Genomic DNA, 22,869 nt, shown 5'->3' on the forward strand with positions numbered 1-22,869 from the left:
GCGCTTATTGCCACCTGAAATCAGGCTGCAGTAGCGCAACTACCGTCAAAATATTGAAGAAACGAGTCGTTATATTGGAAATCGGCCGACATAGCATGGCACACAATCCAAAGGCCGATAGGCTACTCTGTTGCCAATTAATAGGTTGGTATTATTAGTTCTATTGCACTCGCTGTCGACAGCAAATGTGGCTGGCACTCTGACAAGCCCATCCTACGAAACGTCATCGAGCAACTGACTAAAGGACTAGCACTGAAGCTCTAATGTGGTGAATATTGCCGGGTGATTCGTAACGGCCCTGCGGTGGAGATGCCAAGCCTCTACGTTAGTCACGCTATTGCGAGGTCTTGAGACATGAGGACTGCGTAGATTCCACTCACTAACCACTGACCTCATATCCGGATATCTGAAGGGGCAACTTCTGCAGCCAGCTAGGTCTTCGGAAAAACCGCTTAACTCTTCACAAAACTGATGTCAAATTCAAACTCAGCCAGTTCTTTGTAGCGTGGCATGCTGCTAACATAAAACTGCGACTTCACAATGCTCTGCTTATAGATTCCCCAGTGCAATTATCAGTGAAACGGCCCTTTCAGAGACAAAAGCAGAAGTCTGTACTACAATCAAACGGAGAGCATCTTTTTCGCAGAAATTATCTGGACATTATTGTCTTAGGCAATCTCTCATTCTTTCCTGGTGTTGCAGTTTTTTCCCAGATATTGAGCGGGAAGAAAGACTAAGTGAATGAGTGTTCTCTTGCCGGGGCTTGGGTAGAACTTTCAGGGAAAACTACCACCAGAAAGAGTATGTTGCAGTCAGTAGCATACCATCAGCAACGACGATATTGGTGATTCCAAACCCGCGTGAGTAAGACACAACGGTACAGGAACAAGCCACGTCCAGCATTTGCCTGAGCGGCTCCGAACGTTCCTGGTGTGGCAGGAAGAGGAAGAGAAATTCATCGGTCGCAGAACACGAAGTACAGGCGCTGCTAAGGACACTCAGTAGCCGAAAAGCAGGTGGTCCTGATCCGCTAACCAACCTGATGCTACGACAGATATCACGTCACTCAGTGTCTAATAAGAGCTCTGAATACATGAGAATCTTTCCGACGGTGTGGAAGCACGATGAGATAATGGCCACACTCAAGCCTTGTATAGATCTTCGCCTGCCAAAGAATTAGCGGCCTGCAACATGTCACCTGCACTTTAGAAGTTTCTCGAGAGGTTATATCACAGGTGCTTCCCTCGCCTTTTGAAAAGTTTGCGCCTGCTCTTTTCAGAAACCATTTGGCTTGATAAAAGAACATGCAGCTAAGTATCAACTTCTTAGACTTTTCGAGGAAGCGGTGAAGGCACTTGGGAGAGATGTACCTGGTTGTCTCAAACGCACTTGATTCCTAGGGGAGCGAGGTTCCCTTCTACAAATTGCGCACACCACACGTGCGTCTCCTGAAATGCGACATAGAAGGCAGAACTTTTCATGTCAGGGCACAAGCCTCTCCTCAAAGCGCTGGGTCCTAGAAAGAGTTTTGCAAAGTTCGGCACACGGTCCCTTGCTCAACACTCTGTACACAGCAGCGGGTATGCCATCGTTCCTATCTTTAGGCTCGCGTTGTACGCCGACGACAAGACGCTACACACGTGAAAGCGTGAAAGTTCTGCTTCACCAAATAGCTGGGTGTCACTCTCTAATGGCGCCGTCACGTCGAAGAACAGGGAAAATACGGCGGGGATGCATCAGCCATACTTGCTACTATACCCGACATCCACATTCCCACAGGAACTTGGAAATGATCTGTACAAGATGCTACTGAACCCAGGTTTGGAGTATGCCCCTGATGTCTGGGGATACACTGCCGATTGTAACAGCAATCGCATACAGAAGGTGCAATATCGACCTCGCTTTACACCTACTTTGGAATTTCTCGACAGCTAATCTTCATCTGGTAACCGGAATATCAAAACTCCGGTAGTGGTTAAGGCGTTCCGCTGATTACGTCTACGATAAGCATAGGGCTTCACAGAACCGACACATACGCAACCTGGGTACCAGGACGCAACGTCACAACACAACCAGCTGGCCACATCTACTACCTTCTTCGTTCCATACTATTGTAACTCTTTCTTTGTGTTTTTTAAATCGAAACTAGAAAGTAGAACCGAATAAGAAAAGAAGATAGAAATGGACATCAAATGTTTGAAGGAACATTCCGCAGGGCAAGAAGAACTACAGTAGCACAAGAGCGGTTGTGGTGTTACACCACACCTGTTCACCGCTTCAGCTAATAAATGGCAGCCAATGAAGGTGATGCCATACCTTTTGGCCTTGGAAGGGTCTGACTCTGTCCTACTTGCAGCTGTGAATCAAGCAGTTACTAATCTTGGAATGTAGGTGAACAGGAAGGGAAATAAGACAAAATAGGAAGCGGTCCAATTCTATTCCTTAATTTCGTTGTGTTCTGAATTCAAGACTTAAAAGGCCACAAAAAAAGAATATTAAGCAATGAAATCTGGAGGAAAGAGTGGATTAATGTTCAATATCAAGTTCATGTTTTATAAAATATCAACTAAAATATGTTATAAAAGTATAATTTGCTGTAACATAGAGAGAGAGAGAGAGAGAGAGAGAGAGAGAGAGAGAGAGAGATGCAAGAAACGAGATGCAGCAATGAAGCATGATAGCGGTTTTGCTTGTATTTTGGGCTGGAGCATCCCGCCACATTGTGCCGATTGCAGCTGGCGGTTATCCACCCTACGTATTGACTACATGGGGATGCAAAAGTGAGGCCGAGTGACCCTGCCGCCTACTAACAAAAACTAGGTCCCAGAAAGAAAACAGCAGACTGTCATCGTAGGCACTATTTTCTATCTTGAGAAGTAGCAGTCTGAAATGTGTTTTATTTATTTATTTACACGTCAAGTTCTGTAGGACCAAGGTGAGGAGCAAATCTCCAAGGTCGAGGAACGTGTCAGTACGTGAAATTACAACATAAAAGTAATAACAGATAAAAATAAATATTTATGAACCCGAAGAAAGTCAGTCCATAAGTTTATGTGAACGCAATCAACTTAATTTTTCAAGAAACTCCTCGACGGAATGGAAGGAGTGACCCATGAGGAGACCGGCCGGAGTGGCCGAGCGGTTCTAGGCGCTACAGTCTGGAACCGCGCAACCGCTACGGTCTCAGGTTCGAATCCTGCCTCGGGAATTGATGTGTGTGATGTCATTAGGTTAGTTAGGTTTAAGTAGTTCTAAGTTCTAGGGGACTGATGACCTCAGCATTTAAGTCCCATAGTGCTCAGAGCCAACCCATGAGGAAACTCTTCAGTTTCGATTTGAAAGCGCGTGGATTACTGCTAAGATTTTTGAATTTGAGTGGTAGCTTATTGAAAATGGATGCAGCAGTGTACTGCACACCTTTTTGTACAAGAGTTAAGGAAGTCCGATCCAAATGCAAGTTTGATTTTTGCCGGGTATAACCGAGTGAAAGCCGCTTATTCTTGGAAATAAGCTAATATTGTTAATAAGAAATGACAGTAAGGAATATATATATTGAGAGGCCAATGTCAAAATAGTCAGACTCCTGAACAGGGGTCGAGAAGAGGTTCGTGAACTTACACCACTTATTGCCCGAACTGCCCGTTTCTGAGCCAAGAATATCCTTTTAGAATGGGAAGAGATACCCCAAAATATAATACCATAAGACATAAGCGAATGAAAATAAGCAAAGTAGACTAACTTTGGTGTCGAAAGATCACTCAATACTGATACCGTTCGAATAGTAAAAATGGCAGTATTAAGTCTCTGAACAAGATCCTGAACGTGAGCTTTCCACGACAGCTTACTATCTATCTGAACACATAGAAACTTGAACTGTTCAGTTTCACTAATCATATGCCCCTTCTGTGAAATTAAAACGTCAGGATTTGTTGAATTGTGTCTCAGAAACTGTAAAAACTCAGTGTTACTGCGATTTAGCGTTAGTTTATTTCCTAAAGGGCAGGAACTTAGGTCATGTACTGCACTATTTGAAACAGAGCTAATGTTGCACACAACATCCTTTACTACCAAGCTAGTGTCATCATTAAACAGAAATATTTTAGAATTACCCTACTACCAAGCTAGTGTCATCATTAAACAGAAATATTTTAGAATTACCCATAATACCAGAGGGCACATCATTTATGTAAGTAAGAAACAGGAGTGGCCCCAACACTGATCCCTGGGGCATCCCCCACTTGACAGTTCGACTCCTGCGTATGCTACCAGGTGGTGCTCATGTTTCCCATAGGTGGCACATTGCAGCAGTGCTTGTTCCGGTTTGCGAGTGCGCTGATAGACATCAGTAAGACAACATGAAAGCAAACAAGCATGGGCAACTGAACAGTATAGTTTCTCTATGGGGAAGGACTGACTGTTTCAGACATCCGCAGGGGATTATTAACCGTATGTGGGGAAACAGCAGCAAGTCGGAGATCCGTGTTTCGTTGGGTATCAGAGACCGCAGGGACCCTGCTGAAAAACGCAGAAGCACTTGGCGTCCAGCAACTGCACGCGAGTCAAACAAAGATCAGCCTGTCAATGGCTTGATAATGGGGCACAGGCGAATCACGTTTGATGACGTAAAGAAGGCGTCAGGTCTACCACGGTGAACCTTCACACTACCATCCACTAAGATTTGAAGATGAAGAAGGTGGGTGCACAATGAGTGCCCCTATCCGTCGCCACGACGTAGAGGTAGAAGCGTGTGGATATATGCCAATAGTTAGTGCAAGCGTACAGTACAGCAGAGTTCTTTGAGCAGCTCGTCACACTCAATGAGTCATGATTCTTCCGCGAAGGTATAGAAAAAAAATCGCCAGTATTTGGGGGGGAAGCATGCTGGGGGCCCTCGTACCAAGCAGTCACCGTCTGGACTATTCGTGCAGAAACAATTGGCGTCTGTGTCCTGGGATCAGGAACGAATACTGCTGGTGGAATGGCTCCTTCCCAATACGACCCTCAACAGTGATCGGTACTGCAGTTTATTGCACCAACTCAGGCGACGCATTTAACAATACCGCCACGGAAAATACGGCCATGGAGCTCTAATCCAAAACAATAAGGCGCGGCCACAAGCCAGCCACCGGACCATTGCACCAAGCGTGAACTAGGGTTTATCCTGCAGCCACATTCTCCATATTCGCCGGATCTGGCGTAGCGACTATGCCCGGCTCGATACAATGAAAGCGGTCATGAGGATTAAGAAGTTTTCAACATTAATGACGAACTTCATGCAGTTGTCCACCAATGACGCCGAAATATCCGCAAAGAATGGTTTGCTAAGCAAATACGAAATCTGACGGATCGATGGTAAAAGTGCTTAGACATTTGTGGGGGATACCTGTATCCGTTTTCTCCGTAAATGGCTCCTGTGAAAAGAAAAAATTGCAGTGTCCATCATTTTTTTTTGGGCAACGGCCTTGCCGCAGTGGATACACCGGTTCCCGTGGGATCACCGAAGTTAAGCGCTGTCGGGCGTGGTCGGCACTTGGATGGGTGACCATCCAGGCCGCCATGCGCTGTTTCCATTTTTCGGGGTGCACTCAGCCTCGTGATGCCAATTGAGGAGCTACTCGACCGGATGGTAGCGGCTTCGGTCAAGAATACCATCATAACGACCGGGAGAGCCGTATGCTGACCCCATGCTCCTCCTATCCGCATCCTCCTCGGAGGATGACGCGGCGGTCGTAGGGGCAAGCGGCCTGTAGACGGAGTGGAGTGGTCCATCATTTTTGAACGCTTCTTGTAAAGCAAACGTAGTATCACAATCCGTGTAGACTGTTAAGTGTAAGTTGCGTAGGCTAGAGCCAGACCGCTATGGACAACATTTCGCTTTAAAGAGCAATATCGATTCAACCACCCAGACAATCACTGAGTCATATATTTATCTTTGTACCTATAAACCGTATCTGACTGCCTCTCTCTCCACCTACTTCTTCCGACTCTCAATATTGTCATATGATACGAGAAGTCTTTTACCTGTGGATCGCGAGCATGACAAACTAGTAACAGCGAGCTAAAATTTTGGTGTACGATGACTGACACTCCCGTCTCACACTTCTTAGTGTCATAAGCGACAAAGTCAGCGCTTTGTAACCACTTTTTAAACAAGCTTGTTCCCTGTCCTATTTAAAAGTCCAAAGTTCTAACACATTATGAATTATGTCGAAGAAAACAGTTTATTGACAAATACCAATACGGATTCAGAAAATATAGAAACTGAACTAGCTCTTTATTCTGCGGAAGTAATGAGTACTATCGACAGGGTGGTCAAATTGATTCCATATTTTTAGATTTCCGGAAGTCTTTTGACACAGTTCTTCAGAAGCGAGTTCTAATTAAATTACACTGTGGAGTATCGTCTCAGTTGTGTGACTGGATTCGTCACTCCCTGTCAGAGAGGTCACAGTTCGTAATAACTGACGGAAAGTCATCGCGTTAAAAAGAAATTATATCTGGCTTTCCCCGAGGAAGTGTTATAGGCCTCCGTTGTTCCTGTTCTACATAAACGATTTACGAGACAATTGAGCAGCCCTCTTACATTGTGTGCATGTGACGCTGTCATTTAAGGTCTTATAAAGTCATCGGACGACCAAAACGAATTGCTTAACGATTTAAGCAATTGTGCAAAAAAGTGGCAACTGAGTCTAAATAATGAAAAATGTTACATGAGTACTAAAAGGAATCCGTTAAATTTCGATTACATGATGTTGTTGTTGTTGTGGTCTTCGTCCTGAGACTGGTTTGATGCATCTCTCCATGCTACTCTATCCTGTGCAAGCTTCTTCATCTCCCAGTACCTACTGCAACCTACATCCTTATGAATCTGCTTAGTGTATTCATCTCTTGGTCTCCCTCTACGATTTTTACCCTCCACGCTGCCCTCCAATGCTAAATTTGTGATCCCTTGATGCCTCAAAACATGTCCTACCAACCGATCCCTTCTTCTAGTCAAGTTGTGCCACAAACTTCTCTTCTCCCCAATCCTATTCAATACCTCCTCATTAGTTACGTGATCTACCCACCTTATCTTCAGCATTCTTCTGTAGCACCACATTTCGAAAGCTTCTATTCTCTTCTTGTCCAAACTGGTTATCGTCCATGTTTCACTTCCATACATGGCTACACTCCATACAAATACTTTCAGAAACGACTTCCTGACACTTAAATCTATACTCGATGTTAACAAATTTCTCTTCTTCAGAAACGATTTCCTTGCCATTGCCAGTCTACATTTTATATCCTCTCTACTTCGACCATCATCAGTTATTTTACTCCCTAAATAGCAAAACTCCTTTACTACTTTAAATGTGTCATTTCCTAATCTAATCCCCTCAGCATCACCCGATTTAATTTGACTACGTTCCATTATCCTCGTTTTGCTTTTGTTGATGTTCATCTTATATCCTCCTTTCAAGACACTGTCCATTCCGTTCAACTGCTCTTCCAAGTCCTTTGCTGTCTCTGACAGAATTACAATGTCATCGGCGAACCTCAAAGTTTTTACTTCTTCTCCATGAATTTTAATACCTACTCCGAATTTTTTTTTTGTTTCCTTTACTGCTTGCTCAATATACAGATTGAATAACATCGGGGAGAGGCTACAACCCTGTCTCACTCCTTTCCCAACCACTGCTTCCCTTTCATGCCCCTCGACTCTTATAACAGCCACCTGGTTTCTGTACAAATTGTAAATAGCCTTCCGCTCCCTGTATTTTACCCCTGCCACCTTCAGAATTTGAAAGAGAGTATTCCAGTTCACGTTGTCAAAAGCTTTCTCTAAGTCTACAAATGCTAGAAACGTAGGTTTGCCTTTTCTTAATCTTTCTTCTAAGATAAGTCGTAAGGTTAGTATTGCCTCACGTGTTCCAACATTTCTACGGAATCCAAACTGATCTTCCCCGAGGTCCGCTTCTACCAGTTTTTCCATTCGTCTGTAAAGAATTCGCGTTAGTATTTTGCAGCTGTGACTTATTAAACTGATAGTTCGGTAATTTTCACATCTGTCAACACCTGCTTTCTTTGGTATTGGAATTATTATATTCTTCTTGAAGTCTGTGGGTATTTCGCCTGTCTCATACATCTTGCTCACCACATGGTAGAGTTTTGTCATGACTGGCTCTCCCAAGGCCATCAGTAGTTCTAATGGAATGTTGTCTACTCCCGGGGCCTTGCTTCGACTCAGGTCTTTCAGTGCTCTGTCAAACTCTTCACGCAGTATCTTATCTCCCATTTCATCTTCATCTACATCCTCTTCGATTGCAATAATATTGTCCTCAAGTACGTTGCCCTTGTATAAACCCTCTATATACTCCTTCCACCTTTGTGCCTTCCCTTCTTTGCTTAGAACTGGGTTGCCATCTGAGCTCTTGATATTCATACAAGTGGTTCTCTTCTCACCAAAGGTCTCTTTAATTTTCCTGTAGGCAGTATCTATCTTACCCCTAGTGAGACAAGCCTCTACATCCTTACATTTGTCCTCTAGCCATCCCTGCTTAGCCATTTTGCACTTTCTGTCGATCTCATTTTTGAGACGTTTGTATTCCCTTTTGCCTGCTTCATTTACTGCATTTTTATATTTTCTCCTTTCATCAATTAAATTCAATATTTCTTCTGTTACCCAAGGATTTCTATTAGCCCTCGTCTTTTTACCTACTTGATCCTCTGCTGCCTTCACTACTTCATCCCTCAGAGCTACCCATTCTTCTTCTACTGTATTTCTTTCCCCCATTCCTGTCAATTGTTCCCTTATGCTCTCCCTGAAACTCTGTACAACCTCTGGTTTAGTCAGTTTATCCAGGTCCCATCTCCTTAAATTCCCACCTTTTTGCAGTTTCTTCAGTTTCAAACTGCAGTTCATAACCAATAGATTGTGGTCAGAATCCACATCTGCCCCTGGAAATTTCTTACAATTTAAAACCTGGTTCCTAAATCTCTGTCTTACCATTATATAATCTATCTGATACCTATTAGTATCTCCAGGATTCTTCCAGGTATACAACCTTCTTTTATGATTCTTGAACCAAGTGTTAGCTATGATTAAGTTATGCTCTGTGCAAAATTCTACAAGGCGGCTTCCTCTTTCATTCCTTCCCCCCAATCCATATTCACCTACTATGTTTCCTTCTCTCCCTTTTCCTACTGACGAATTCCAGTCACCCATGACTATTAAATTTTCGTCTCGCTTCACTACCTGAATAATTTCTTTTATCTCGTCATACATTTCATCAATTTCTTCATCATCTGCAGAGCTAGTTGGCATATAAACTTGTACTACTGTAGTAGGCATGGGCTTTGTGTCTATCTTGGCCACAATAATGCGTTCACTATGCTGTTTGTAGTGGCTAACCCGCACTCCTATTTTTTTATTCATTATTAAACCTACTTCTGCATTACCCCAATTTGATTTTGTATTTATAACCCTGTAATCACCTGACCAAAAGTCTTGTTCCTCCTGCCACCGAACTTCACTAATTCCCACTATATCTAACTATAACCTATCCATTTCCCTTTTTAAATTTTCTAACCTACCTGCCCGATTAAGGGATCTGACATTCCACGCTCCGATCCGTAGAATGCCAGTTTTCTTTCTCCTGATAACGACGTCCTCTTGAGTAGTCCCCACCCGGAGATCCGAATGGGGGACTATTTTACCTCCGGAATATTTTACCCAAGAGGACGCCATCATCATTTAATCATACAGTAAAGCTGCATGTCCTCGGGAAAAATTACGGCTGTAGTTTCCCGTTGCTTTCAGCCGTTCGCAGTACCAGCACAGCAAGGCCGTTTTGGTTAATGTTACAAGGCCAGATCAGTCAATCATCCAGACTGTTGCCCCTGCAACTACTGAAAAGGCTGCTGCCCCTCTTCAGGAACCACATGTTTGTCTGGCCTCTCAACAGATACCCCTCCGTTGTGGTTGCACCTACGGTACGGCCATCTGTATCGCTGAGGCACACAAGCCTCCCCACCAACGGCAAGGTCCATGGTTCATTACGTGATAAATCACTCAAATACTCTACGGGCCATTAAAATTGCTACACCAAGAAGAAATGCAGATGATAAACGGGTATACACCGGACGGATATATTATACTAGAACTGACATGTGATTACATTTTCACGCAGTTTGGGTGCATAGATCCTCAGAAATCAGTACCGAGAGCAAACACCTCTGGCCGTAATAACGGCCTTGATACGCCTGGGCATTGAGTCAAACAGAGCTTGGATGGCGTGTACTGGTACAGCTGCCCATGCAGCTTCAACACGATACCACAGTTCATCAAGAGTAGTGACTGACGTATTGTGACGAGCCGGTTACTCGGCCACCATTGATCAGACGTTTTCAATTGGTGAGAGATCTGGAGAATGTGATGGCCAAGGCAGCAGTCGAACATTTTATGTATCAAGAAAGGCCCGTACAGGACCTGCAACATGCGGTCGTGCATTGTCCTGCTGAAATGTAGGGTTTCGCAGGGATCGAATGAAGGGTAGAATCCACGGGTGCTAACACATCTGAAATGTAATGTCCACTGTTCAGAGTGCCGTCAATGCGAACAAGATGGCACCCTATACCATCACTCCGGGTTATACGCCAGTATGGCGATGACGAATACACACTTCCAATGTGCGTTCACTGCGATGTCGCCAAACACGGATGCGACCATCATCTTGCTGTAAACAAACCTGGATTCATCCGAAAAAATGACGTTTTGCTATTCGTGCTTCCAGTTTCGTCGTTGAGTACACCATCACAGGCGCTCCTGTCTGTGATGCAGCGTCAAGGGTAACCGCAGCCATGGTCTCCGAGCTGATAGTCCGTGTTGCTGCAAAAGTCGTCGAACTATTCGTGCAGATGGTTGTTGTCTTGCAAACGTCCCCATCTGTTGACTCAGGGATCGAGACGTGGCTGCACGATCCGTTACAGCCATGCGGATAAGATGCCTGTCATCTCGACTGCTAGCGATACGAGGCCGTTGGGATCCAGCACGGCGTTCCGTATTACCCTCCTGAACCCACCGAGTCCATATTCTGCCAACAGTAATTTGATCTCGACCAGCGGGAGCAGCAATGTCGCGATACGATAAACCGCAATCGCGATAGACTACAATCCGACCTTTATCAAAGTCGGAAACGTGTTGGTACGCATTTCTCCTCCTTACACGAGGCATGACAACAACGTTTCACCAAGCAACGCCGGTCAACTGCTGTTTGTGTATGAGAAATCGGTTGGAAACTTTCCTCATGTCAGCACGTTGTAGGTGTTGCCATCGGCACCAAACTTGTGTGAATGACGTGAAAAGCTAATCATTCGCATGTCACAGCATCTTCTTCCTGTCGGTTAAATTTCGCGTCTGTAGCACGTCATCTTCGTGGTGTAGCAATCTTAATGGCTAGTAGTGTATGAAGGCTGTAAACGCAGATAAATGCTTGGCGATTATAATTACAGATAGCTTAAACTGTAACGATCACATAGATAATGTTGTGAGGAAGGCAAACCAAAGACTGCGATTTATTGGCAGAACGCTTGGCAAATGCAACAGATCTACTAAGGAGATAGCTTACACTAACTTGTCCGCTCTCTTCTGAAGTATTGTTGTGTGTTTTGGGACCCGCATCAGATAGGACCGACGGAGGGCATCGAGAAAGTACAATGAAGGGCAGCTTGTTTTGTACCTTCGCGAAGTAGGGGAGACTGTGACACGGATATAATACACGATTTGGGGTGACAGTAATTAAAACGCACAATTTTTTTGGTAACATTTTTGGGAAACAGTGAACTTGTAAGCTACATAAAATTATTGAAAAACCACTTTAGATCGCGATGGTTATTTAAAATGACAGGTTTCGGCCTAGTGTTAGGCCATTGTCAGAATTGAAGCATTGGCTTCGACTGACGACGCCTAGAACTGTCAGTAGACCTCAGTCGCTGAATCTGCAGACATCATTATAACGAAGGTGTTTTTCGCTGCGGCAGAACCTTCTCAAGAAATTCCAATCACCAACTTTCTCCTCAGAGTGTGAAAATATCTTGTTGACACTCACTTACAATGGGAGAAACGATCATCATAGCAAAATAAAAGAAATCAGAGATCGAAAAGAAAGATCTAAGTGTTCATTTCTCCACCGCGCAGTTCGAGAGTGGAACGGTAGAGACATCTGCAGACATCATTAAAACGAAGGTGTTTTTCGCTGCGGCAGAACCTTCTCAAGAAATTCCAATCACCAACTTTCTCCTCAGAGTGTGAAAATATCTTGTTGACACTCACTTACAAAGGGAGAAACGATCATCATAGCAAAATAAAGGAAATCAGATATCGAAAAGAAAGATCTAAGTGTTCATTTCTCCACCGCGCAGTTCGAGACTGGAACGGTAGAGAATTTGCTTAATGATGGTTCGATGAACCCTTTACCATGCATTTAATTGTGGACTGGAGAGTAGTTATGTTGATGTAGATGTAATTTTATCTAGGGCTCGACCGGCTTATTAAAAGTTCTTACACGGAAGAATTTGTGTAGTCTGTGCCGGCAGAATAGAGGACGTTGCTGTACACGCGTCGTGCCTGGTTGTGACAGGGTTCCGGGAACAGAGGAAGCGGGCCGCTATGCGGACGGGGTGGTGACGGGGCGGCGCGTGGCCGGCCTTCCAGGTAGCGCGCACTGGCCAGGGCGGGGCGGCCGCACCTGGCGCGGCTGGCGCAGCTGTAGGAGCCGAGCGCCGCGTCGCCACTCACGCCGCGCCCGGACGTGGCGCCCACTCGCGCTCTGCCGTCATCGCCTCCCGGAAACACTGCGGTTCTCACCTTGTCCGCGCTGTTCTGTCCCGTAGCCAGGAGTACGAGGATGCAGGCATAAAGTTATGATTATCACAAAATTTTGTACGTGGCTGCACGTTCAGAGACCGTGAATGGTTACAATTGAAAGAAAACAGCCCTAGGTCACTATTTGTAACAAATTAACCGGATTTCAACACTGCTAGGAGTGTCTTCCCCAGAATTTAAATCAAAGAATGGCCTATAACATGGTCACAGAATTATGATTAAAAACGTATGATACAGAGTATAAGTACGGAATCATTGTGAAAGACTGGCAGTACTTACACAGGGTGTTACAAAAAGGTACGGCCAAACATTCCTCACACACAAAGAAAGAAAATATGTTATGTAGACTTGTGTCCGGAAACGCTTCCTTTCCATGTTAGAATTCATTTTATTATTTCTCTTCAAATCACATTAATCATTGAATAGAAACACAGCAACAGAACGTACCAGCGTGACTTCAAACACTTTGTTACAGGAAATGTTCAAAATGTCCTCCGTTAGCGAGGATACATGCATCCACCCTCCATCACATGGAATCGCTGATGCGCTAATGCAGCCCTGGAGAATGGCGTATTGTATCACAGCCGTCCACAATACGAGCACGAAGAGTCTCTACATTTGGTACCGGGGTTGCGTAGACAAGAGCTTTCAAATGCACCCATAAATGAAAGTCAAGAGGGTTGAGGTCAGGAGAGCGTTGAGGCCATGGAATTGGTCCGCCTCTACCAATCCATCGGTCACCGACTCTGTTGTTGAGAAGCGTACGAACACTTCGACTGAAATGTGCAGGAGCTCCATCGTGCATGAACCACATGTTGTGTCGTACTTGTAAAGGCACATGTTCTAGCAGCACAGGTAGAGTATCCCGTATGAAATCATGATAACGTGATCCATTGAGCGTAGGTGGAAGAACAAGCTAAAATGAGCTCTAACATCGAAATTAAGCGTTTCCGGACACATGTCCACATAACATCTTTTCTTTATTTGTGTGTGAGGAATGTTTCCTGAAAGTTTGGCAGTACCTTTTTGTATCACCCTGTATGTCATTCATAAAATATTAAATATGCCAAAAGGGCAGTCCGATTTGCAACATGCACCACGCAAGTAACGAGCAGCCCTTAGTGGCTCACCATCACAGTTTTCTTTATTTTACATTTCTTTGTGACTAATGCCCTTTTGGCATATTTATTATTTTATAAATGACATATAAGTACTGTCAGTCTTTCACAATGATTCCGTACTTTGTATCATACGTTTTTAATCATAAATCTGTGACCATGTTATAGACCATTTTTTTATTTATATTCTGAGGAAGACACCCCTAGCAGTGTTGAAACCCGGTTAATTCATTAAAAATAGTGACCGAGGGCTGTTTTCTTTCAATTGTTATGATTATCACCTAAAAACAAACTGCAGTCGTCAAACTTAGTTTACAGAGTCAAAAACTGGAAAATTCATGATGGAATAATGACAGTATTATGAAAAGAATAGGACAGGAAGGATAGGAAGTACACCAGTGGCAAAAAACAGTCAATACCGTCATTTCGTGATAGCGACGGAAATGTTACCGATGATGGTGCCACTAAAGCGGAGTTACTAAATACACTTTTCGTAATTCCTTGACGAAAGAAGACGAAGTAAGTATCACAGAATTCGAAACCAGACCAGCTGTTAGCATGAGTGACATAAAAGTAGATATCTCAGGTGTTGCGAAACAACTGAAATCACTTAAGAAAGGCAAGTCTTCCGTTCCAGATGGTATACCAATCAGGTTCCATTCAGAGTATGCAGACACAATAGCGCCTTCCTTAGTAATCCAGACCCACACCACTGACCTCAATTTGCAGAAAGATTTTGAAGCGTATACTGTACTCGAACATTATGAATCACCTTGAGCGAAATGACTTATTGATTCATAACCAATACGGATTCAGATAATATCGTTCTTGTGCATCGCAGCTAGCTCTTTATTCCCATCAAGGAACGAGTGCTGTCGACAAGGGATCTCAGATCGATTCCATATTCCTAGATTTCCACAAGGCTTTTGATACCGTTCCTCACAAGCGACTATTAATCAAATTGCTTGCATATAGAGTATCGTCTGAATTGTGTGACTGGATTCGTGATTTCCTCTCAGACAGGTGACAGTTCGTAGTGACAGACGGTAAATCATCGAGTAGAACAGAAGTGATATCTGGCGTTCCGCAAGGTAGTGTCATAGGCCCTCTGCTGTTCGTGATTTACATACATGATCTAGGTGATAATTTGAGCAGCCCCTTTTGATTATTTGCAGATGACGCTCTAATTTACGTTCTAGTAAAATCATCAGACGATCAATTCCAATTACTAAATGATCTAGAGAGAATTTCTGTATGGTGCGAAAAGTGGCAATTGGCACTAAACAAAGAAAAGTGCGAGGTCATCCACATGAGTACTAAAAGAAATCCGATATGTTTTGGGTATACGATAAATCGCAGAAATCTAAGGGCTGTCAATTCGACTAAATACCTAGGAATTACAATTACGAGGAACTTAAATTTGGAAGACCACATAGATAACTAAAGAGACAGCCTACATTACACTTGTCCGTCCTCTGCTGGAATATTGCTGCGAGGTGTAGGATCCTTACCAGGTAGGATTGGCGGAGGACATCGAAAAATCGCAAAGAAGGGCAACGTCTTTCGTGTTATCGCGCAATAGGGGTGAGAGTGCCACTGATATGATATAGAGTTGAGGTGGCAGTCACTGAAACAAAGGCGGCTTTCTTTGCGGCGAGATCTATTTACGAAATTTCAATCCCAGCTTTCTCTTCCGAATGCGAAAATATTTTGTTGACACCCACCTACATAGGGAGAAATGATCATAATAAAATAAGAGAAATCAACGGGAAGATTTAAGTATTCCTTTTTCCCACGCGCCGTTCGAGAGTGGAATGGTAGAGTAGTAGTATTAAAATAGTTCGATGAGCCCTCTGCCAGGCACTTAGGTGTGAATTGCAGAGTAACCATGCAGATGTAGATGTAGATTTCTACTCACCATATATATACCGGAGATGTCGAGTCGCAGACAGGTACAACAAAAAGACGGTCAAACAAGTAAGTTTTCGGACAGAAAGGCCTTCATCCTAATTAGATAAGACACACACACACACACACACACACACAAACGCAACTCATATACCCATGACTTGCCTCGGCAGCCAGAGTCTTTGGTCTTGTGTGTGTGAGTTGCGTTTGCGTTAGTGTGTGTGTATGTATGTGTGTGTGTTTTGTCTAATACGGATGAAGGCATTTCTGGCCTTAAGCTTACCTGTTTGTCAGTCTTTCTACAGTACCTATCTGCGATTTAGGAGCTTTATTTACAGAATACATTTTTACTTTGCAGAGTAGTATGAGCTGATTTGATACTTCCTGGCAGATTAACGCTTTGACTACCCATTTTGTTTGAAAAACATTATATGTAAGGTTATTTTAATTAATATCTTAGCCAAAAGTAACAATATGAGAAGAATATTTCCCTCCTTTTCGTTTTCCGTGGAGGTTGAGAGGGTGGGGGTGAGAGTCGGACGTGCACGATTACTCGTGCGTACCTCCAGGGTTTCAGACGACGACGGCACAAGAACTACAAGACATGCTGCAAACAGACACACATCAGTGGGCAGAGCGTCTCTCCAAGTTTGTAACTCATACTACAAGTGCTCAATATGGGCTTCGTTTGTATTGCGGCAAGCGTCAGTTCGTGGGTGCAAGTCGTTGATGCGATGTGTTCGGGGAGGAGCGAATCCAGCCCGCTTTGCGCAACTGGTAACTGGGTTGCCTATCTGCAGGTGCGGATTAATTCTACGTGACAATAATGGAGACGAGGGTTGACAATGAAACTTGACACCAGCATAACCTACGTATGTAATCTGTAATTGTAAGAATTATGCAAACCATTAGAAGGCTTCCCTTCCCATTGGGACCCAAATATATAACAAAACATGCAACAAATTCCAATTAGCTCTCCGATAATCTGTCGTGGGATACATACGTCCCGATCGTAGTTGAAGGATTAAAACGGTGTGCTTGATGGGGCTCAAACCTCAGACCTTAGCCATTCAGCGACAAGTAAACTACTGACTGAGCTACCTTTTGTTAAGTTATTTATTATATGTTATTCACATGATGCAATCCTTCCATCGCAATGTGCTGGACGATTTGCAGCTGTAGTAGCGCGAATTATTCTACATTAAAATGTTCCGTAGTTAACCCAGTTACTCTTGTGCATTCTAACTAGGAATTATTTACCAACACACAGTTTTAAATATCAACAACAGTAACCTGAAGAAAGGATTCAAACGTTTACTAAACAATGAACCATTACAGCAACAACACGTGTTGAGGGATAAAAGAAATGTTTCGGGTTTTCCTTGTGTTCTTCATCTACTGTTACACATTCAGGCAGCGATACTTTGACCATTTTCAGTTAAAATGTAATGTCATGAATACCTAAAAGAATGCAACTTTAAGGCTTTTTCACTGTTAAACAATCGTTATTTTCTATAGTATTCCAATTTGTAGGAAGGAAAAAAAAAAGAGCTGACTGCCAACCTAGATAACAATCTACACCTTCTGTGGTGTCGTACGAAGAGTGAGGTCCCAGGTTACGGATGGTACCTCACGACGGCACCTCAAGCTAAAGAGAATCGCTGTCAGACGCAGCCACGAATGCGAGACGTCGACGAAGACACGCCCTGTAGAGGTTCCATATGCTGCTGTTGGCTGGATTTATACTTGTGTCAGAGTACAGCGCCGCCTGCCGCTCTCTGCGATAGCTAATTAAGACAGCAGCATGCACCTAGTTAAGATACATAAGCAAGAATATTATTAGTCAAAAGTGGGTACCAAAGTTTGAAGTTAAAGGTACGTTGATATGCGACTGTCCTTAAGTACTATTAAAGAATAAAGTCATTCTGGTTCTCTGTAAAAGGGGACATGAAAAGTATCGAAGTTAAGTACTCTACAGGGTGATTTTTTCCACCACGTACAAACTCTAGGGACTGATGCATGGCAGGATACGGAACAAAAAAGGTCTAATGAACTTATGCCCGGAAATTCATGGTTTCCACGGTTCAAATGGCTCTAAGCACTATTGGACTTAACATCTGAGACTTAGAAATACTTAAACCTAACTAACCTAAGGACAACACACACATCCATGCCCGAGGCAGGATTCGAACCTGCGACCATAGCAGCAGTACGGTTCCGGACTGCAGCGCCTAGAACCGCTCGGCCACAGCGGCCGCCATGGTTTCCATGTTAGAGACCATTTATTCAATCATACTTTGTTACAGAGACTGCAGTCTAATACACGCTGTACTAAGCAGCCACAGCTACAGTATCTGTTGAAAATGGTTTACACGTGCCTCAGCGCATGCGTGTACGTTCCGTACCGTGTTCTATCTCACACTTTCACATCGATCAGGCTGCCTCCGAACAGTGTCAAAGGCAGCATGAATATGCTGCTCCATTGTCTCTACACCTGGCATGGGCTCTGCATACACGATATTTTTCAGATGACCCCCTTAACTAGATCTGTTTGAGATCCGGTGAACGAGCAGGCCATGCAACTAGACCCCCTCGTCCGATCCATCGAGCAGGGATGACACGATTGAGATGCGTCCGGACGTTAACGGAGAAGTTGGCTGGAGCATCATCATGTAGCAGCCACATAACCCTTCAAATCATGAATGGCACTTCTTTCAACGGGGGAGGCAAAATCACCCGCAAGAAAAGCCTGTAGCTCCGGCCTGTTAGGTGACGTGGAAGGAAGACTGGTCCTAAAATGCGGTCGCCAATTATCCTTGCCTTTACATATCAGCTGCACCGTTGCTGATGACTCGCAGTCACCATATCGTGGGGGTTCTGCATACTATCCCACAGATGACAGTTAAGAAAGTTGAAGATACCACTCCGCATAAACGTGGCTTCATCTATGAATGGCACGGGTGTCACAAATCCCGGAATCGTGGTTGCGTGGTGAAGAAACCAGTTACAAAAATTTTGCCGATGTGGAAAGTCTGTCGCTAGTAAGCCCTGCACAAGCTGTAAGTGATCAGGGTAGTAAAAATTGTCATGAAGAATGTTCCACACGGTCGTCTGGCTTACCCTCTACTGGCGGGCCAACTGGCTGCTACTGACACGGCGGTCACCATTGTGAATAATGCTGTATCACATCCACTACAAGGTGAGTCACCAAGAGAAGTGAATCGGGCACAACATTACAAATTACTGTGGCAGGAGATGGCGTTAGGGTGTGTCGTATGAAACAGTTCAAATGGTTCATATGGCTCTGAGCACTATGGGACTTAACTTCTGAGGTCATCAGTCCCCTAGACTTAGAACTGCTTAAACCTAACTAACCTAAGGACATCACACACATCCATGCCCGAGGCAGGATTCGAACTTGCGACCATAACGGTCGCGCGGTTCCAGACTGTAGCGCCTAGAAACGCTCGGCCACTCCGGCCGGCTCCGGCTGAGGAACAGAACCACCCTCTAGTACGAAACCATGCATACTGTAACTGTGGCTGAATGGTACAATGCGTATTAGACCGCAGTCTCTGTAACAAAGTATGATTGAATAAATGGTCTCTAGTACGGAAATTTTTTGTTCCGTATCCTCTCATCGATCGATCCCTAGCGTCTGTGCACGGTGGAAACAATCACCTTGCATATTAAAGAGTAATAGTAAAATGAACTAATATGTTATCTGTGTTGTGTTGTAGTAACCGCCAGACTTCCTCCAGAATTTTCCATGACACATCGGGCCCACATTGTCTCCAGTTTTCTGGTTCACCTTGCTATGTGTGCCATCACAGGAGGGAAACTTCTTGCTTCGCCAATAACTGCAGAAGGTCACTTTGTCACCGACATCTTCGATCTCAAAGACATCTGCTACTTGCGCCAGATCTTGCGTTATGTCAGCATCGATCATGTTTTTCTTCTTCGAGCGCGGCCCGAAATCCTTGTAGGTTCCGAACGTTACAATCACTATTGATGCAGCAAGGGAAGTAAGAGTTACGCTAACGGCTTTCAAATGAGTCACTCTAGTCAGAGTGAAATTTCATTCTGGGAACAGCCACCGAGCCTACGACTAAACCAAGTGTCCGCAATATCCTTTCTTCCAGGAGTACTAGAACCGCAAGGCATGAAATTTCTGTGAAGTTTGGAGTGTAGATCAGGTACTGGAGGAAGTAAGGCTGCGAGGGCGGGTCGTCTATCGTACTTGGATACCTCTGTCAGTAGAGCATTGGTCCTCGAAATGCAAAGGTCCCAGATTTGAGTCCCAGTCCGACACACAGTTTCATCCAACTTAGTGATTACGTTATTCCTTCTCTGCATATTCACCCTTCAGTGTGACAACTTTTTGCCAATAATGGATGGCTTGGCAGAGACTTTCTTTGTAGAACTCTGTAATCTGGCTGTTCAGAAACCTTTCCACCTTGGCATTTACCTCGTTACTCTGGAAATGCCTGCCACCCAAAGGGCTCTTCATTGGAGAGTAGTAGGTCACTGGCTGGCCATGTGAGGAAAGTATGGGTGGTAGAGAAAACTGATAGCCCACAGAGGCAGAATGAACTAAGGTGTAGTCGTACAGCAAAAGTAATCCCTCCTAAGGGTTCCCAAGACCGGTGGCACGCACCTGTTACAGTTTGCACCTTTACGAGCACAATCTGGCAGCATTGGTGAACCGATGATGGTCGTGTCTTCAACATTCTCGACGGTGCTGAATCCACTGGTTACTTCAGAGTCGTAGAGATACACCCATCACTAGCCTATGGTGATTAGGTGGCTACAGAAGACAGAAGAAAAAAAAAAAAATGTACCGCGACGGAATTATTCGAATGAATTACTTGAATGTGACGGACATCGCTTGATGTCATGTATATATGCAGAGAAACGAATTATTACAGTTCCAGAAAAACTGGACGATTTATTCAAGAGAAAGAATGTCTCAAATTGAGCAACAGAATAACGCGTTCACCTCTGGGCCTGATTCAAGCTGTTACTCAGATTGGCATTGATCATTGATTGATGGAATTGTTGGATGTTCTTCCCAGGGCTGACGTGCCAAATTCTGTCCACCTGTCCCGAGTTGGCTGGAGGATCCTGCTCATAATGTCGAAACATTCTCAATTGCGGAGAGATTCGGAAAACCTGCTGCCCAAGACAGGTTTTGACAAGCATGAAGACAATCAGTGTGCGGGCGCTCTTTATCTTGTTGAAGTGCATACTCAGGATGGCTTGCTGTCAAGGGAAACAAAACTGGGCGTAGAATATCGTTGACGTACCGCTCTGCTTTGACGATCTTACGCTCCATTTGGACAAATTTGGCACGTCACCCAACTCTTTCAATCAACGCCAAGCCGAATAACTGCTTGCATAAGGACCAGGGGTGAACCCATGCATTATTGAGTTACTCATTGTTTGAAGGCAGAGTGTATTTACTGAGCGAAAGCAGGAAGAAAAATTTTCCAGTATGGAACGAACATCACAAAGACATACGTTTGTCAGTTGCTTTAGACTGCGCCTATTAAAATAATGTTGTTTTTGGGTGAAAAGAAAGTAACATAAAACGTCAACTATCAAGAATAACTTTATGGATGATCGAAAGTATGATTCTATGAATGAAGAAAATTATCTCTATTATGTTATAAATGGGCCTTTCGTAACTTTGCGAAGTTGCTAGCCTAAGATGCCCAGCATCAAAAATGACAAACAAACGGTTCTGCTTTTGCGATGTGAATATTCGAAAGATGTAATTGCTGATGACGTACCAAGGCAAACGGAGGAAATATCATTGTACTTACGTTAATTACCTCCAGACTGAGTCACCGTGACGTGGTTCTCTTCACGTTATACCTCTCCCAGGAGGCAGACCGCTGCATGCAAGTGCCCAGGGACCGGTTTGCGCGTCACTTCTACTACCTTAGTGTAACTTGCACTGCCAGCTTCTGGTAAATGTTACTTCCGTACTACTTAAATTTTCCTGGTTGTTAAGTACGGAAGAAACGGCAGCTCGACCTCAGAAGTCAACTGAAGGGGATGAACGGGAGGAGTTTAATGCCAGGGAAAAAGATGATAATGTGAGTGAAACAGAATTTGACAAAACTCTAAGGTTTGAGCTCCAACAAGCTGGCAGAAAACTGTATTATGCGTTGAGTGCTCAGAGGGAAAGATTATGATACTGATATGAGACACTGGAATAACAGCAGAAACACATATATTACGATGCAGGACTGTTGCAAACAAATATGCGATAGTCACTCCAAAAAAATTGCACAACATTTGTTTCAAATATCGACTTTTGTTCTAGATCTTTACTGTTCACGGAACTCATAGAGCATTCTACCCTCTTGTATTCAAATTTAATTCAACCTGTTTCCCCGAGCCGCGCTGTTGTAGCACTCCGTCAAATGTTGTTGCACTTTACGTTAGTCTGAAACAGCGTGCTTTAGAGGATTCTTGTGTTGTGAGGACCAAACTGTGACATTCACAAGAAACTGAAGAAGGTGTGTGTGTGTGTGGGGGGGGGGGGGGGTGACATTATTGGTTGCAGTACAGTCAGTAGCTGGACAAGCAGATTATTCGGTGAAAGTGGGCAGGCCAATACTCGGGAGCTCCAGTGTAGCGCCAGATCGAGTACTGCTTGGACTCCTGACAATGTGGCGGAACGAGTTTTGAAGTCGATCACTCCCTTGTGATGAGTTCCAAACAGTGCCTCAAATGTACTAGTCTTGAGTTCCACACAGCAGATACACAGATCCAGATCTTTGTCCCACGGTGACGAAAGGCAGTTGAAAGGAACGGGGTTTAAATGGAACAATGGCATTTTGTCTGTCAAAAATGTATCATTATTCCATACCATAAAATGTCAAATGTGCGTAAAATAGACTGGATGTTTAAAAGGCATTGCGCGTTTCTCTTGGACTGACTCACGTAGGAAAATTAAAGTATGTGCTTACG

At 44.0% G+C, this 22,869-nt stretch overlaps 1 pseudogene; it reads left to right on the forward strand.

Annotated features, from left to right (window-relative positions):
• The first annotated feature begins 5,452 nt into the window (after positions 1–5,452).
• LOC126254318 (5S ribosomal RNA) lies at positions 5,453–5,570 on the forward strand (annotated as a pseudogene).
• The last annotated feature ends 17,299 nt before the right edge of the window (positions 5,571–22,869 follow it).

This window comes from Schistocerca nitens, chromosome 4 (genome assembly GCF_023898315.1).
Source record: "Schistocerca nitens isolate TAMUIC-IGC-003100 chromosome 4, iqSchNite1.1, whole genome shotgun sequence".
Taxonomy (NCBI): domain Eukaryota; kingdom Metazoa; phylum Arthropoda; class Insecta; order Orthoptera; family Acrididae; genus Schistocerca; species Schistocerca nitens.